General features: G+C 39.6%; 1 long non-coding RNA gene across 1 annotated transcript; it reads right to left on the bottom strand.

The window, feature by feature from the left end:
• Window positions 1-6,988: 6,988 nt before the first annotated feature.
• LOC121065118 lies at window positions 6,989-15,225 on the bottom strand. The gene is made up of 3 exons (XR_005816913.1): window positions 15,211-15,225; window positions 14,493-14,495; window positions 6,989-7,091 (listed from the first exon to the last, which is right to left on the bottom strand). It is a non-coding gene; the product is annotated as an uncharacterized LOC121065118 (long non-coding RNA).
• Window positions 15,226-18,395: the final 3,170 nt, after the last annotated feature.

The following is an 18,395-nucleotide window of genomic DNA, read 5'->3' as shown; positions in this document are numbered from 1 at the left end:
ATGGTTAGTACGCTATGGCAAAAGTAATTTGACTTGCAAATATGGACCTAGTGTGTCTTTTGAGTATAATTTTTGTGATTGCTCTCCATATAGGATCTAATTTCAGTCACTTTCTTAGTGCAGCTTAACAAGGTTTGCATGGCATAATTGACTGCAGAATTATCTACCTAATGCAAAGCCAATGGAAGAGATTCAGATTTCAGTAACCTTGAATTATGTCTTCAGCACGTAGACCTGATTCCTGTGACCAGCTTAGATATACTTTGCATAGGGCAGAAAGCAAAATGCTTTCGTGTTGCTTTTACAGTTCCACAGGGGTCAATGTGTACAAAACTAATTGCTACAAAGTCAAGAGTCATGCAAGCCACCTTCTTTGTGATGAAATATGTATGTTTCTTATAGGATGATTTAAGACTTAAGATTTTTTCCTCAAGGTAAGGCAATATAAGAAAGCAAGAACTGATTACAGACATTTAGTAAATTATAGTCATAGAATCATAGAATGACTTGGGTTGGAAGGGACCTTAAAGATCATCAGGTTCCAACCCTCCTGCCCTGGGCAGGGACACCCACCACTAGATCAGGTTGCCCAGGGCCTCATCCAACCTGGCCTTGAACACTTCCAGGGATGGCGCATCCACATCTTGTCTCGGCAACCTGTGCCAGTGCCTCACCACCCTTTGGGTAAAGAATTTCCTCCTAACATCTATTTAAATCTCCCCTCTTAGTTTAAAACCATTCCCCCTTGTCCTATAATCTGCCTGTGTAAAAAGTCACTCTCCACCTTTTTTATAAGCCCCCTTTAAGTACTGAAAGGCTTATGTTAGGTTGTGTTAGGTAAACATGAGGGTTTTTAAGTGAAATCAGCATGAATGCTGCTGATTTATTTATTTATTTATTTAGTGGTAGGGAGGTTAATGAAATTTCTGTATCAGTTGTTGTAGTGGTATGGTGGTTTTGCTTGGGTGGGCAGCTGAGCTCTACCACAACCTCTCTCTCACGCCCCCTCCTCAAGAGGAAAGGGGGAGAAAATATGATGCAGAGGGCTCAAGGATAGGATAAGGATGCCAACCACTAGGTAGGTTGGCCAAGGCCCCATCCAGCCTGGCCTTGAACACCTCCAGGGATGGGGCATCCACAGCTTCTCTGGGCAACCTGCTCCAGTGCCTCACTACCCTTACAGTGAATAACTTCTTCCTGATGTCTAGTCTAAATCTATTCTCTTTTACTTTAAAATCATTTCCCCTTGTCCTATCACTATCTGCCTGTGTAAAAAGTCACTCTCCATATTTTTTAAAAGCTCGCTTTAAGTACAGAAAGACTGCAATGAGGTCTCCCCAGAACCTTCTCTTCTCGAGGCTGAACAGCCCCAGCACTGTCTTCCTTGGAGAGGTGCTCCAGATCTTTGATCGACTTCGTAGCCCTCTGAACTCACTCTATCAGGTCCAAATCTTTCTTGTGCTGAGGACCAACTGTGACCCTATCCTATCCAGACTTAGGGGTCCCAGCATTTATTATTATTATTATTATTTTTAGTTTCAATGCTCTGTATATATATCTAGCCCCAGTTACCTACCCTCTGTTTGGGAACACAGGATGTATATGTGGAGTCCCAGCCCCACAGGGTTAGACAGCCTTGAGGTAACAGGACTGCTGGTACCAAGTTTCAGGTATTATTGTTATGATGATACTATAGTCAGCCACCTCACAGATCACACATCAGCAAAACAATAATGTTTATTTTACACCTCTGTAGAGGTTTCCATGAGGAAATCTGGAAATGTTTATACAAATATTAATGGGTTTTACTTTACAGTAGTTTTATAAGGGTTGCAATAAGAAAGAAAGAGATGAATAAAATGAGTCTAAATGGGAAGTCCTAAAATATATTGTACTTTAAGTGATATTCTGCACTGCCTAATTCTTTTTACAGGAACTATAAAGTATAATTTTATTACACTATGGGTTAAAATTGCTTCAATCAGGACATTGCTTTGGGATTTGAGTTGTTTTTTTTTTTTTTTTTAACTATGCTTTTTTGATTGTATCCATTAAATCTGAAGAATAAAAGTGATTAAAATGCTATGTTCTGCATATGTTCCCCAAGTATACACAGTTTTACCACTTGTTAAAATAAGCAAAGGATGACACTATTATGAAGCAACCAGTATATAACCAATCTTAAAAAAAAAAAACAAAACACGGTACTGAGCAAGTAGAAGTCTGAGAGTACATAGATTCCTGTATTCTAAGTTGTTTTATGATTTCTTATAAATCCATATTGTTTCCATTATGGAAAAGAATATTTTTCATATGGTGGTTATTACGGCACAATAACTCTAAATTGTCCCATTGGTCATCCAAATGTTTTGAGAATTTCTTTATAAAGCTTGATCAAATGCTTTAAACAAAAATTCAGGCTTTGCTCACAATTAACTATAATTCTCAAATTTAATTTAAATTACTCTAAGAATATTTTTACTCTAGCATAATATTTCTAAATCTAGAATATCTATCCTAGAAGTATTCCAGTGTCATGACAGTATAGAATAGGCTATGTGAAAAAGGGACTTATTGTCTCATACTGTTACTACAAACTAACATCTGAGTTCAGTATTGGAAGAATAGGTTTCCCTATAATTCCAGGAATGTTGACAACTGATAATGGGGAATTTGTTGCATTGTTTTTCTTTACAAACCAGAGCCAACAGGAATCGGGTGATAAGGGAGGGAAAAACAGATACTGCTGTAGTACTGCAACTCTAAATGAACCTGATAATAAAATTATTTACTGCTATTGAAAGACACTTCCTATGCAAAGGATGCATCTTTACTTTTATGTTGCCAATGATTACTGCAATTTTCTCTAGCTAACCTTGTTTATTATTGCTTACAGACTGGAATTTTATTCATAGATCTTCTCTGAATATTGCTTTTTTTCTTCATAGCTTACTTCTTTACTCTTGGAAGAAGCTTTATACACATGATTTCAGACTCCAGACAGCACTAAATAAAACTTAGTTGCCTGTATTCTGGCTTATGAGAAAATACTTATTTGTCACAGTCAATGCTGGAAGGAAAATTTGCTGCTTAAACATAGGTAATGAAGAATTGACCCTCACTGTGTTGCAGGAGAAACCATGTGGGCTTGGGGGACAGGACGGATGGAGAGGGGAGAAGGGAGAAATCAACTCTGTTTTAAGATATGCACTGCTTTTAAATTTCCGTGCTGGCTCAGTGCATTAGTTGGCTTGTCACATCTCATTTTCTCAGCTTCTTTGTATTATGTCACATAATATGACACAGACAACCCTTGTGACAAATCACACAAGCCAATGTGTCAACAGGGAAATAGGAAACTGACAGTTTTCTGAACAGTCCTATAAAAACACACAATAGAATGCTGTAAAAAGTAACTTTCTAAAAATCTATACCTATGTTTAATATTGCTGCACGCCTTCGCTCTAAACGTACTTCAGAATATTAATTAAAAGAATTAAGAAAAAATATGAAAATATCTGACATAATGGGGTCTCTGGCTGATGTGTGGGATGGGAAAAAAAAAAAAAGGCAGATGGGATCCATCCACAGCTTTCTGCTCTACCCCTTCTGCATCTGTCTGTGCTGCTCATCATTTGCTCGTGAACTGCAGTTTTCATGTCAAAGCACAGCACTGAAAAGTGCAATTAATCACAAGTAGTTCATGAGCAGCTCCTGTCTGAAGAGAACCAGTGTCCTGGTTTTGTCTGGGATAGAGTTAATTTTCTTCCTAGTAGCTGGTATGGTGCTGTGTTTTTAATTTCAGATGAGAATAATGCTGATAACACACCAGTGCTTTACTTGTTGCAGAGCAGCGTGTACATAGAGTTAAGGACTTCAGTTTCTCCTGCTGCCTTGCCAGTGAGGAGTCTGGGGTTGCAGTAGGAGCTGGTAGGGAACACAGCCAGGACAGCTGACCCAGACTAACCAAAGGGCTATTCCATACCATATGGCATTGTGCTGAACAATAAAACTTGGGGGGTTACCTGGGGTAAGGGGCAGAGGCTGCTGCTTGGGGTCTGGCTGGGCATCAATCAGTGAGTGGTGAGCAATTGCATTGTGCATCACTTTCTTTGTATATTCCTTTATCAGAATTATTATTTTCCTATGCTTTTCTGTCCTATTGAATTGTCTTTATCTCAACCCACAAGTTTTACTTTTTTTTTTCTTGATTCTCTCCCCCATCCCACTGTGGAGTGAGCGAACAGCAGTGTGGTGCTTAGCTGCTTGCTGGGTTAAACCAAAACAACCAGGTAATGTTTTGCCAGTCATATTAATATAAGTAAATCCTACTTACTGTCATGTGTAGGTGGACTAAATCAGTAGATTCTTCCCTCCATTCCTAACCCACTTGCTGTCTTTGTGTTAAATAATAAGGAAGCATCTAGGCTCTCTTTTCTGTTGTATGATGATGAAGTTGTTTGCATATCTGTACTTATTATTTGTATTCATGCAGGGTTTGCAGTTTTGATTTCAAAGACCCATCTTCTGCTTCTTTAGGCTTCTGTTTAGAAAATGTCTCTATCATGAGGGAGAAAAAAATGTTTTTGACAAAATATTCTTCTTTGGTTCTTAGGTGGTACAACTTGCAGCTGTTATAAAAAGAGAAAGTTATTAGAAATGGAGTTTCATGTTTTGAAAAACCTTTCCTGTATTTTATACCCCTTTCCATATTTATTTTATTTTATTTTATTTTAAATTTGTTTTTTACTGAGTGGTACATGTACACAGTCTATTCAAATCTATCTGCAATATTCTTACTGAAATTACAGAATCACAGAATCATCTAGGTTGGAAGAGACCTCCAAGATCACCGAGTCCAACCTTGGACCTAACACTAACAAGTCCTCCACTAAACCATATCACTAAGCTCTACATCTAAACGTCTTCTAAAGACCTCCAGGGACGGTGACTCAACCACTTCCCTGGGCAGCCTATTCCAATGCCTAACAACCCTTTCAGTAAAGAAGTTCTTCCTAATATCCAACCTAAACCTCCCCTGGTGCAACTTTAGCCCATCCCCCCTCATCCTGTCACCAGGCATGTGGGAGAATAGACCAATCCCCACCTCACTACAGCCTCCTTTAAGGCACCTGTAGAGTGCGATAAGGTTGCCCCTGAGCCTCCTCTTCTCCAGGCTGAACAACCCCAGCTCCCTCAGCCGCTCCTCGTAAGACTTGTTCTCCAGACCCCTCACCAGCTTCGTTGCCCCTCTCTGGACTCGCTCGAGCACCTCGACGTCCTTCTTGTGGTGAGGGGCCCAAAACTGACCACAGTACTCAAGGTGCAGCCTCACCAGAGCTGAGGACAGGGGGACAATCACTTCCCTAGCCCTGCTGGCCACACTGTTTCTTATACAAGCCAGGATGCTGTAGGCCTTCTTGGCCACCTGAGCACACTGCTGGCTCATATTCAGCCGACTATCAACCAGTATTCCCAGGTCCTTCTCTGCCAGGCAGCTTTCCAACCACTCATCTCCCAGCCTGTAGTGCTGCTTGGGGTTGTTGCGCCCCAGGTGCAGGACCCAGCACTTGGCCTTGTTGAACTACATACAGTTGGCCTCAGCCCATCGGTCCAGCCTATCCAGATCCTCCTGCAGAGCCTTCTTTCCCTCGAGCAGATCGACACACGCACCTAACTTGGTGTCATCTGCAAACTTACTGAGGGTGCACTCAATCCCCTCATCCAGATCATCGATAAAGATATTAGAGAGGACTGGCCCTAGTATTGAGCCCTGGGGGACTCCACTAGTGACCGGCCTCCAACTGGATTTGACTCCATTCACCACGACTCTTTGGGCCCGGCTACCCAGCCAGTTTTTAACCCAACAAAGTGTACGCCAGTCCAAGCCAAGAGCAGCCAGTTTCTTGAGGAGAATGCTGTGGTAAACGGTGGCAAAAGCCTTACTAAAGTCAAGGTAGACCACATCCACAGCCTTTCCCTCATCCACTAAGCGTGTCACTTTGTCATAGAAGGAGATCAGGTTCGTCAAGCAGGACCTGCCTTTCATAAACCCACGCTGACTGGGCCTGATTTAGAAGTTTTAGGGGAATCTTAGTCCTGAAATCAAAAAGAGGATTAATAGGTAACTGTAATTGGTAGCTGTTTACATATGCAATGTGTTCTGTTTATTATTTCCAGTGGTTCTTTCCAAGTGACATTAAGAAAAATGTACTTCAGTATGATTGGTGCTAAAGTTATGTACAGATAAAACCTAGAAAAACTGGTATACCATTGTTCTCATTGCTTTCTTGTAGTTTTAAAATTTAAAGAAAGTTGGATTATTGATAAGCTCTCCTGCTGTTTAAAAAATGTGGTCATATATCTCTCTGGCAAAACTACTTCTGCCAATTGGTGTTCTCCATGTTCTTGGACAGCTAAAGCAGCAGCATTACTTAGAGAACTTTATGACTGTGGTGGGTATGCTCTTCTCCTGCACTTGACATAAGTCTTGCTCAGGCTTATGAGCCAGAGTAGGCCTCAATTTGGCTATGCCTTGCACAGCAGTTCCAGAACATGGTAAGGAATCTGGGTTTGACCATGAGTCAATCTCTTTATTTTATAAATACAGCATTTAGAGAAAAGCTTATTTGAGCTCTTCATGGATCTCAGTGGGCTGTAACCCTTGATGTCTGTGGTGCAGTAGCTTTTTTCCCAACTCAGCTATGGCACAAGATTAACTAATATTATATCAATCTTGTCAATAGACAAGAAGCATAATGGGTGAGTACAAACAGGCACACCCTGACCGCATCTTGGGCGCTGCAGCCTGGACAAGCCCTATCTGGGAAGTACCAGAACTGTACATTCTGGAAGGCAGGGTTAGTTAGTGGAAAATACCAAAATTGCCTTATCTGAACCATAGGCAGGATGGAAAAGTACTGACTAACAATCATCTTGCAGTCCTATAAATAGTAGTACTAAGCAAAGAGCCCCTTGAGCTCTCCAGGGACTGCAGTAGGCTGCACCCTCGATCTCCCCCTGAGCTGGGATGCCTCTCAGGGTACCCCTGAGAGGATGTTCATCTCAAGGTTGACTCCTTGAGGAACAAGCTTATCCATGGACAAATGCTGATGAGTGTGCAGGGTGAGTAATTCACTCTAGGGAGTATTTTGGAAGCAGGCGACTAGTTTAGAACCCCCCCAGGACCCTGCAGTAAGTCTTGGGTGAACCTTGCTATTCTCTAGCCTTTAATTAAGTTATTGTTTCTATTGCAGCAAATTCTGTTGAAATTATTGTGTTAAACTGGCTGATGATTAAATGCTGATTAAGTGCTGTTACATACAATACAATCTAACCTTGCTATTTACCATAAAAGTGTATAACAAATCCTTAATTACTGCTACATGAGAGGTGTGTAAAATCGATTCCATGACAATGAGCAATTTGACAAACTTGTCTGTGGCTGGCATATCCCTATTTTTTTCACATTATTGTTTAAAGTATATAAAAGGGATCATTGTAACTCCATCTCTCAGTGCTCTGAGGTATGATCTCTAAAACAAAAATATTACAGTGTTTGGGATGTTATTGCAACTGTAAATGTCCTCTAGTCCTCTTCAAGAAGTTATGATCCCCACTTTAGTCAGCACTTCTATCATTCCTGTTACAAAGCAGTCATCTCTGGCAGAAGGGTTTAATGTACTATAGGAAGTGATATCTTCTTATGTTCTTGCAGTTAGATGTGTATACTAAGGTCTGTGTGGAGTTAAGTTTAACCTCGTTTGTATGGATAAGCAAAATGTTCATTGCTGTTGTACTCCCTTGCTGTACTGACACCGGAGAAGCTGAGTAATGATAAGATGTTTGTCTTTGTAGAACTTCTGCATGTGAATAACATCTGCACCTTTATTCTGCACTGGGAATGACGGGGGGTGAAGAGTGAGAGGAGAGAGAGATGGTACAGCATTCTTACTGCATCTCAGTAAGAAACACCTGACAACAAATGGCATAATAAAATAGCTGTTTTAATAAGATAGAGTAAAAAGAGGAACCTAGGCAGCAAGTAAATCTTACATCCCTTCAGATGCTGGGAATCCCAGTTCTGTGCAGCATTGGATAGATGCTGCATGGATTTTCCCACAGCATGCTGGGCCAATCCCATTCATGGAGAAGTTCCTCCTCCCTCACATACCATTGTGCCTTTCATTGTGTGCAACAAACAGAATCATGCATCTTCTTTGGACAGATTGGGGTGTTATCTCTTCTTAACATCCACCAGTGCGCAGCACAAGCTGGCACAGTGCACTCTGGCAGACTTTCTTACAGTTGCTACTCATGCTAACATATGGGTTTCTCAAACCTTATGTGTAAGGATAAGTAGAGCAGACAAGGCCTATTGAAGATCACTTACTGTTTGAAGTCTTCTGCAGGGTTCCCAGTACAATCCTCTAGTGGATGTCAGCTACCAGGTTTTGAAATGATGTTTTAACTAGAGCTATGTTGATGTTGCCTGGGGAGGAGGGGCTGGTATCCTAGCAAAAAGAGGAAAATAATTTTTTCCTGTGTCTTTCATGAGTGGTCACTTGTAAATTTTAAAAGCCATAATTATGTATTTTGCCACATCTACTGTAGTGAATCTTGATGACATGTAAAGAAATATCTGATGGAAACAGCTCAGGGATTATTCTTTGATCAGATAACTGCAAATATTATGAGTCAGAGATGTAGTTCTACATTTCCAAATTTATATTCTGTGATGATATAATCAATTTAATTTACTCATGCTGATTCTGAAATAGGAAAATAATTTGTTGAATGACTCTTGCTATTGCCATCAATATTTAAATGTTCCTAAGAATTTATAAAATAAGATCCTGTTTTGTACTTGTAGAAAGATTTCGTTCACTTGCAGGAGAATGTATAAGAGGTCCTATAGAGTTTGTTACTGATTTCTCTTCTTCTGGAAGATACTGCAATCTGTAATACAGACCCAATTGAATTCTACATCTGCAAAGTGGTGAACTTCAGCAAGGTGTATGTGCAACACAGGCAATAAAAAAGTTCAATACATTTTGGGGCAGAAGAATCATTTAGTGTAATCTCTTGTAGATCACAGGTTGCTAAACTTCAGCTATCTCTGTGTTGAGCCCAGAAGCTTGACCAAAATACATCCATCAGAATAGCATCTGCTATTAACTTCCTTACTCCTGTTAGTGATCCCATATACATCTTCTGTTAGAAGAAGAAATAGCACCTGAAATTGCAATTTCCCTTCATGCCCGTGACTTGGTGTGCCACTTATGTAAAATGGCTTTAGCCATTTAGAGTTAGTGTATCACCTCTCCGAATCAACTTAATCTTTTTGTTTGTTTTGTTTTGTTAATATTTGTAATTTTCTGTAATTAAAAAAGGTTTCTTTCAGTTAATTATGTGTGGTGCTTGTGTTAGTTAAGATAACCTTATTTTTCTTTGTTTTGGTTACCTGATGTTTAAAAAGACCACAAGCCATGACATACTTCTGCAGCTGTTGCAGTAAAACATGAAAATAGTGCCTTTCTTCCTGGTGTTCGATGTGAATGTTTTAGGAGTTGCTTCTGTCACACAAGCTGCTTCTTGACCTCTTGTGTTTCTCTTTTGTAGTCAAACTGTGCAGTTCTGTGGACTTCACCTTCACATGAATCTTTCATTCTTCCAAGCCAATTTAGAAGTCTGTGATAGCACCTGCCGTTTGAAATCTATAACAGCTCGGTACTTGTTTTCCACAGTGGTGTTATATTCCCTTGCTGTTAACCATTCTGTTGTATAGGCATAAACACTCTGCCATAAAAATGCTAGCTAGCCAGGAGCTTTTACAGTTCAGTGCTGTGCTATATCAGTGTATGGGTGGGATAGTTATACAGTACTGTATAGTATTATATAATTGCATCCAATGTGGTATGTCCAAACAGTTCTGTGATATGCTATTGTAACTAACACTTTCCTGATTGTCTTTCATGATTTTTTCTGATCTGGTTTTGTAGGGTCTATGATGTAATTCATTTCACCCCAAAGTGAGGTAGTTCCTGACTGTTTTCAGTTTTGTATACCTTACATTAACTTTACCATAGCTATGTTCACTTTTTTTTTTTTTTTTTCTTTCCCCCGTGGAGTGGGGCATTTTCTCTGGTGGGAATGCAGTGATAGAAAATCACTGATGAAAAACTCGTTCACATATATTGAACCATTTACAGTGTCTACATACTCTGTTTTACTGAACATGTAAATATTAAAACAACAGCAAGAAAACGCTGTCCTTTATTGTACTTTTTAATTCCATAAAAGCACCTGGAAGATATTTGGCTGGCAAATCTCATAGAAATGTTAGCAGAAGCTTAAGTAAAACCTTAATCCACTTTAGGGGGCTGGAGACAAGGACTAGTTAGTTGAAAAACATCTTGGTAAAGGAAGTATATGCATTTTCATAACTCAAAGTAAATTTTATCAGTTCTTAGCATCTCCATAACTTTCAGGGGATGCATGTGTGAAAATCTAGTATTTACATACTAGGTATGTTGATTGTGTGCGCTGTGGCTAATACTCCTCATCTTCAAGAAGCTCTAAATTAGGTATTGTTAAGAACTCACATCTGTATATTGCTTGAAATAGTAACATACTTCAAATGCAAATGTGTTGTTCCATATGAATGTTATTTAGAAATTCCTGCCCCCATTTAACTCTCCTTCTCTACCTCTGTGTCCCCTCTTCTCCCCACTTCCTCCTCCTCCCCCTCGAATTTTAATGAAGCCCTGGTTGATATATTTTTTGAGTGATACTTTTATTGGCTTGCAGTTCTCTAAGGTTACTGTCTATTAAACCTCCAAGGTCTGACTGGTCTGACTGACTTAGCAGTTTATTCCCCATTTGGCTTGGTCTTTCTGCCTTCTGCTTATAACACTTTTTCTGACAGATGCATGTGCCTTACTTGCATTTTGCCAATTTGTGCTTTATTCCTTTTTTAATTTTGACAATTCTATTTATGTTGTGAGCTCACCAGTTCATTCTCTTTTTAATTATCGTGAATAACTGAATGTACCCATTGAGTTTATGTTTTGCTTTCCTATAACAAAATGTGTGAGAAAAAATATCTTGCTGGATTAACAGCATGTTGGTTTAACACAGTTACTTTTGAAGTCAAAATTGAAGAGTGTTTTGCACTTATTCTTCTCTGTTTCTTCGCTTATATATTTTCTTGCCAAACTGCACAAAAATCTCACTTTTAAGTATTGTGCAACAGCTGAAGCCGGATATACCTAATAATATTTTTTTCTGCTTATCTATGATATTAAATGTCATGAAAATTTTGTACATGGGCAATTCAGCACCGACAGTTTTCCTTAATGTTCATTTTTGCATGAACTTTTTATCGTTAATGATTTCAAAGTTTCTGATAACTGTCATTAAATAGACTGAGAAAGTTCTGTGTCTGAGAATGTGTAAGGACCACAAACAATAATCACACTGATAATATTTGTTTTTACTGTGTTAAGTTCTTTTCATCACCATAAGAAATTATTTCCTTTTGATGTTTGCAGATACATTCTGTTGCAGAGATATCAGCAGAAATAACAGGAATATCACTGGCAACTGAACATCAGTTTGGTACAGTTTGGTGAAGCTAGATACTAGAGATAGCTGGAAAAAATGGCACTATAGTGACATTTTAAGATTTTGAAACTTTTCTGTCACAAGTGCACCTGTGCATAGTTTCATGAAATGGAATTATGTGAAATACTAGAATCTTAACTGTCCCCACCCCCAAGCTTTTTGTCTTTTGTACTGTGGGCTTGAAAAGCTGTCCTACTATCACTTATACATATTTTTGGAAAAGTTTGACTGAAAGGTTTCCAGCACTTATACTAGAGAATTAGATTCTCTATACTAGATAAAGTGTAAGGTGTTATCTGTTTATAGGAAGTTGCAATTGATCACTGCAGCTTCAGCTGGACAAATTCATGGTGGTGTCTCTCTCTGAACTTTGTGGCAAAATGACAAGGTAGAGTTAGAATGATATTGAGATAGTGGCTGTTGGCTGGCTGTTACCAGGTTTCTTGTACGTAGGTTTTTCCTCTACAGCTTTCTTCAATATTTGTTTTTCTAAGCTTTTTCATCATGCCAAAGACTTTGCAGCCATTTTTTTGAAACCTGCATTTTGAAGAATCTGCTGAGGCACAGGAGGCCATATTCCTTGCACATTGCTTCCTTTCTGTAACTGCTGAAAAATGTCTTTATGCATGTAATCACATTTTAGACAAGTTTGTTTTAGGAGGGTGCCATAGGCATTTACAGGCAATTTCTCTCACATCTCCAAACTGCAAATAACAAGGAGTATAACAGAACAGGAGAACCATCTAGTATAAAGCTTAAAAATATTTTTGGTCTTGTAGCTTAAAAAAATAAAAGGAAACATAGAAAATAGTAGGATTAAATGAAGACAATATAGACATGCATTGGGGTGTCACAGCTTGGACTGATGAAGTGACATGAAACTTTCACGCTCTTTAGTTTTCCTTTTTTTGTTCTCAGATCTTTGTTACACTCCAACTTACTTTCCACTGTCATTGCTTTTGCACAGGCTGAGCATCTGAACTGGGTCCGAGACAGCAAAGTACAGTTAGGAATATGACACTGAATAAAAGGCCTTTGCCCCCCTCCCCCTGAGACAAGCTTCCCTTGAAAAATAGGTAGGATGTTAAAGTGAAAGCATCTTCTTTGGAATTAAAGTACAAAATTTATTCAGAAAGTTGATAATGTTTTCTGGTGGAAGAGGGAAGATTTCTTGCATTTACCTGTTTAAAAAAAAAAAGTGCACACACCCCCAAAACCAAATCAAACCAAGCAACCAAACATACAAAAATACAGTTGAATGCTCTATTGCTTTCTTGTGGTTATTTCTTATTATGCCCCTCATTAGAGAGAAGTGACCATTTCTTGGTTGTAATCATGCAAGTGAACACTCAAAAGAAATTTTATGTATGAGAAGACTGGTTGTGGTTTTGTGCTCTTTTGTTTGTTTGCTTGTTTGTTTTATATTGAGAAGGGTTTTGACCTCTCCTTTCCTATCTCAGATATCTGCAGAATAGGTGTTTGCAAATCTGTACCAGCAACAAGAAGAAAGAAAAGCTGTGTAAATGAGCATGACAGTGACATATTGCAATGAGTTTCTCAAGTAATTAATCTGTCTGTAAGAAAGTGAAATTTCCTGGGTACTTCAGGATAATTTAGTGTTAATGGTAACATTCTGTTAAAGCCATTTTCTTACCGAGCTATCATTACTAGATCTGTTGCTGAAAAATCTAGTGAATTTGAATTTGGTGAAATTCCACCCCCACCCTTACTCCCCACCCCCCCAAAAAAAAAAAAAAAGGAAAGTTGGAAATAAAAGATATAAAAGATCACCTTCCATGTTGCCTTAAGCTATGCTTTTTGTTGTTGTTTAGTTTTTTAATAATGATATCTCATTTGACACTGCACTGTATCTGTTCTGATTATTTAATATAGTTAATATTTACTGAATATGTTCAAGCATCATCTGGATAAACTGAGTGGTTTAGAGTCAACAGCCACTGAATGTTGACTGTTTCTGCACCTCAGAAATTATTCAAAATTAGGTCAAGAGAAGCTAAATGGGGAAAGAAGGAACAGAAAGTCTCTGGATGCAGAGATTTTATTTGTGACAGGAAATTCTTGTCTTGTCATCTTACAGCCAAGCCAAACTGTTAGGCCTTGTTAATCTTCAGGGTTATTTAGTGGGCATGGTGATTTTATCAAAGTCCTCAATATTTTGGTGTAATAATGCTGACATGGCAAAACACACTGCTGATTTACTTAAACAACTGCCTTTTTTATATCTGTAGAGATAAATTCTCAGCAGACACAGGACTGGAGAAGCATAAAGCTTATGGAACATGCTTGGGAGGAGGACATTTTTGGAAGAGTGTTTTGGGATGAAAGGCAACAAATAAAAGTGGGAAATCAGAGTAAACCTTTATGTCAATCACTTCAAGATTTTATTTTATTTTTTCCTAGTCTTGGACGGTAGTGAATTTGGTTTAGAGACAGTCTGATAGACTCCCATACTCTTTTTCTCAATATATTTGATGTTCCATCAAGATAACTTGACATCTTCCACTCAGGCATTGATCTTCTAGACATTTAAACCATTTGGTGTTTTGCACCAGGACATGCTTGTCTGCTATGACCTCAGTAAGAAAGTAGGTAAGGTTTCATTTAAAATTGTATTTATTATAGCTAACACTGTAAACAGTGAATAATATATATAACCTTATGCCTCTTTTGGAAACCCAAGAATTGTAGCACTGAACAGGATGCTGACCTCCACACCGCTCAACATTGAGGCCCCCTTGACAGCCAAGATTCTCCCATTTTGGTCATTCAAGCTATTATAAAATTTTCCTATATGGAAATAGCTCATCATGTCTACAGTCAAACAGTAATGATGCCATCATGAGAACTTCCTGCACTAAAGGCAAGGCCACATAGGTAGTGTAATAGCCAGTACTGAGTGGAAGCTGTCTGCAAGCTCCTCTACTAAAGTGAGAAGGGTGAGTTTATCTTGCAGCCAAGAAACTTGTGAAGCACAGCCTGAAGACCAAGCTGTGCATGCAGCGCAGCACAGCATGGGTCTTGGACTGCTTGATAAAATTGTTATGTGGATTGCTAACTCATTGCTGTACAGTGGTTTTCTGGTCAGGATCACTAGATTTGGTTCACAACTTTACTGTTGTCGGTCAATCTATTGATTTTGGTAGACCTGTCATCCATAAGATTATGGTTCTGGATAGGACCTTCCCAAGAACGTACGGTTCAGAAAATTTTGGGGCAGTAGACTATCAGTGAAGACATCACTAGCCATATCAATGGACTTCATTACCCACAGGACAACAACAATGCTTCATGATCCTTTAAAAAGAGATACAGCCTTTTGTTAACAGTCTAAAATAGAACTCATGAACAAACCAAACAGCTGAACTAAGTCAAGAAGTGTTCCTTTGAAGGTAGACTTTGGGGAAAAAAGAAAGAAAAAAAAGGCACAGGATAGCTAATCCTAGTCCTGCCAGAAGAAAATTGTGCTGAGAACTCCAAAGTGGTTTTAAAATTACTGACAGAGTGACGTGGCTGGCTGGAATTTCACATGAGGTTTGTGGAGGGAATCTCAGCTGCATGGGAAACATCTGCAGAGCAATTGTATGACAGATGAGAAAATCTAATAAAATATCATATGGTCAATGTACTCTTGCATACTTCTTTTCAGTCACATTTCTCTTGAAATATATTTTTAATAACATTTAATCAGATTTTGTGGTATAAATACTATTTATTGAAAAAATGTCTATTGAGCAAATTAACTCAAAATTTTCAAACGTTGCTAGAAATGAGGGTATGATGTCGGGCTTTTACAAGAATTTGAGTTTGGTTGATTTTTTCTAATGAAATTTTCAGTAAATACTTGTGTTTCTTTGTCAGTGAGACAGTCTCCATGAGATGTTGTTGGTTTTGTTCTTTGTTTTATTTTTAAAAAAAGTTTACACTTAAAGTGTGGAAAGAGAGGAGGGCACACAACATTGCAACAACCAATTTACTGCAAAAAAAGCATTTTGTAGGGAAGAGGGTTATTTTGTTGCTGAAGTCAGATGGAGCTGACCTGCATGGGGCTTACCTGTCAAGGTTTTGGTAGCAGGGGTCTTGCAGGGGCAGCCCCTGTAAGCAGAGCCCAGCAGCTGCCCCATGTCAGATCAGAGCCAGCTCCAGCCGGCTCCAAAAGGGACCTGCTGTTGGCCAGAGCTGAGCCGGGGAGCAATGCTGGGTGGGCCTCTGGGAGAGCAGATTGAAGAAAGGGAAAAACCTGCTGTGCAACAGCAGCTGGGAGAGAGGAATGAGAACCAGGTCAGTGCAGCAGGAGGGCAGGAGGTGCTCCAGGCACGCAGCAGAAGTTCCCCTGCGGCCTGTGGAGAGGACCCTGGTGGAGCAGGCTGTCCCCCTGCAGCCCATGGGTCCCACATGGAGCAGATCTCCATGCAGCAGCCCGTGGAGGAGGAGCCCCCGGTGGAGCAGGTGGATGTGGCCTGGAGGAGGCTGCGGCCCATGGAGAGCCCCTGCAGGAGCAGGCCCCGGGCCGGAGCTGCAGCCCGCGGAGAGGAGCCCACGCAGGAGCAGGGGGTCTGGGGGTAGCTGCCGCCTGTGGGGGATCCAGGTTGGAGCAGTTTGCTCCTGAGGCATGGACCCCGTGGTACGGAGCCATGTGGGAGCAGTTCTTGAAGAGCTGCTGCCTGTGGGCAGCCCCCTGCAGGCTCAGTTTGGGAAGGACGGCATCCCGTGGGAGGGACCCCACATGGAGCAGGGGCACGGAGTGACCGTGAAGGAGCTGCGGAGATGAAGCGTCAGGGACTGACCACAGCCCAAATTCCTTTGCACTGCCTGGGGGGAGGAGGTAGAAAATGGTTGATGGGGGGGAAGGTGTTTGCTTTTAGCTTCTCACCGCTCTGGTCTGTAAGCGATAGGCAACAAATTATATTAATCTCCCTGTCTTTCTTTCAACTGTTGAGCCCTTTTTCATCATATTTTCTCCCCCAGTTCCTTTAAGGGAAGGCAGTGAGAGAGTGGTGTGGTGGAATTTAACTAGCCATCAGTGTGAAACCAATACAGAGATGCATTTGAATCTGCTTGCCCTGGGTTTTTACCATGGTTCATTATATCAAACTGTGCCGTGGGGTTATCTTGTGTTTTGCTGTGTGTATAGACAAAGAATATTCACAGTGCCTCAGTTCTGAACTCCAACTGCAGGTTCCTGCATCAGGCACCCTGTTTGGGCCCTTTGCAGCCAAGGAAGTCAGCCTTCTCCAAATGCAACTATGAGAACATAAATCAGTTCCTCTGCTGGACTCAGAACTGAATTGGGAAAGAGCTAGGAAAGAGCAGTCTTGAACTATGATAGAATGGTGTGGATTTCTCCAGTGGTAATTCTGCCGGGGCCTATCTAAGTATTGAAAATTTTGTCTATAACTCGCAGTAGAAAAAGAAGAGAATATTGCTTTTTTATTTATACAGTATGACCTGTAAAAGTATGGTATTATTTTGGTGATGGCTGCATTATTTGAAATTGATCTTAGACATATTTTCAGTATGTGATTCCAAATAGTGCAGCAGAAAATTCACATTTCATATAATAGGCCTTTTTTTTTTTTTGTCTAATAAGTTATTTATTCTGATTATTTTTTAATATATTCTGTGCTTTAAATGGTTGTGTGTCAGGAAAAACAAAAATGAACCTTCCTCTGGGAAATGCTGCTGTTTTATATGCTCTGTTTTAGAAGCTGATCTCTCTCTGACATCCCCCTGAGGCAGTATTAACTGTGTTTATTGATATCTGTATCTGGCATGTCTAAATCAATATCAGAAGCTGGATCAGAATTGAGGCAGGTTCTTTTAAAATATTTCAGATCCCGAAGAGCAAACATTTTTTATTTCTCACCAATGTCAACATTATTTTAGTGCTTGAGCTCACTTTGATTATTTCTGTGCAAAATCTATACTTTTTGCCCTTTCCACCTCTAAAAATATTATTTAGACATACCAAAAAACAAGAAGAAAAAAAGAGATTTTTTTTTAAAGAACCTTTTGTTGGTTTTGACTAAGTGTAATTTTTGTGTTTGTAATACAGAGAACTGTGGGTCTTATTTTATTGCTTTCACTTGAATCCTCATCTCTGTACCATGCAGAATCAACACATCCTCTGCTAAGAGGCTTGTTCTCAACACATGATTGAATGGGTAACGAATGATAAATGGAAGGGCAGCATGTGTGTGGTGAAGCACATCTTCTCTTTTAATAACAACTAGTTTTAAGGAGGAGTAGAAGATCTTGGCAAAAGAGGAAACTTCCCATACAACAAGACTTTTGGTGAACAAAGTTTGCATTTGTTTTAAATCAGACAAATGAAAGGTTAATTTAAGACATACCCACAAAGGTTTAATAGGGTTTTGTGATGTGTTTTGTAGATAGAAAAGGTGCTAAAATTCTTTAAAAACAGCAAAACACAACAACAATAATAACAGCACACAATACCTGGAGTAGGCTTGTTTGTCTGAATCTGCAGCTTTAGTTCTAGATCTGCTTCTAGCTGAATAAGGCTGACTGTCTTGGATGTGGACCTGTGCAAAAACTGTTGGGAAGCTTGTTGCTGTGCTTCGTAACTTTATGTTTGCTGTCACTACCTGGAAAACTTTTCTAATCGTTGAAGTTAAATGCTCTGTGTGCTGCTGTGTTTGGTGGTACTGCTTCACATTCTTCTGTTCAAATAGTTAAGACTCTGGTCTTAAGTATCCAAACTGGTGTCAGGCATGAAAGGGACTGTTTTT

This window comes from Cygnus olor, chromosome 2 (assembly GCF_009769625.2).
Source record: "Cygnus olor isolate bCygOlo1 chromosome 2, bCygOlo1.pri.v2, whole genome shotgun sequence".
Lineage (NCBI taxonomy): Eukaryota > Metazoa > Chordata > Aves > Anseriformes > Anatidae > Cygnus > Cygnus olor.
This window is presented reverse-complemented; position numbering and strand designations above follow the sequence as displayed.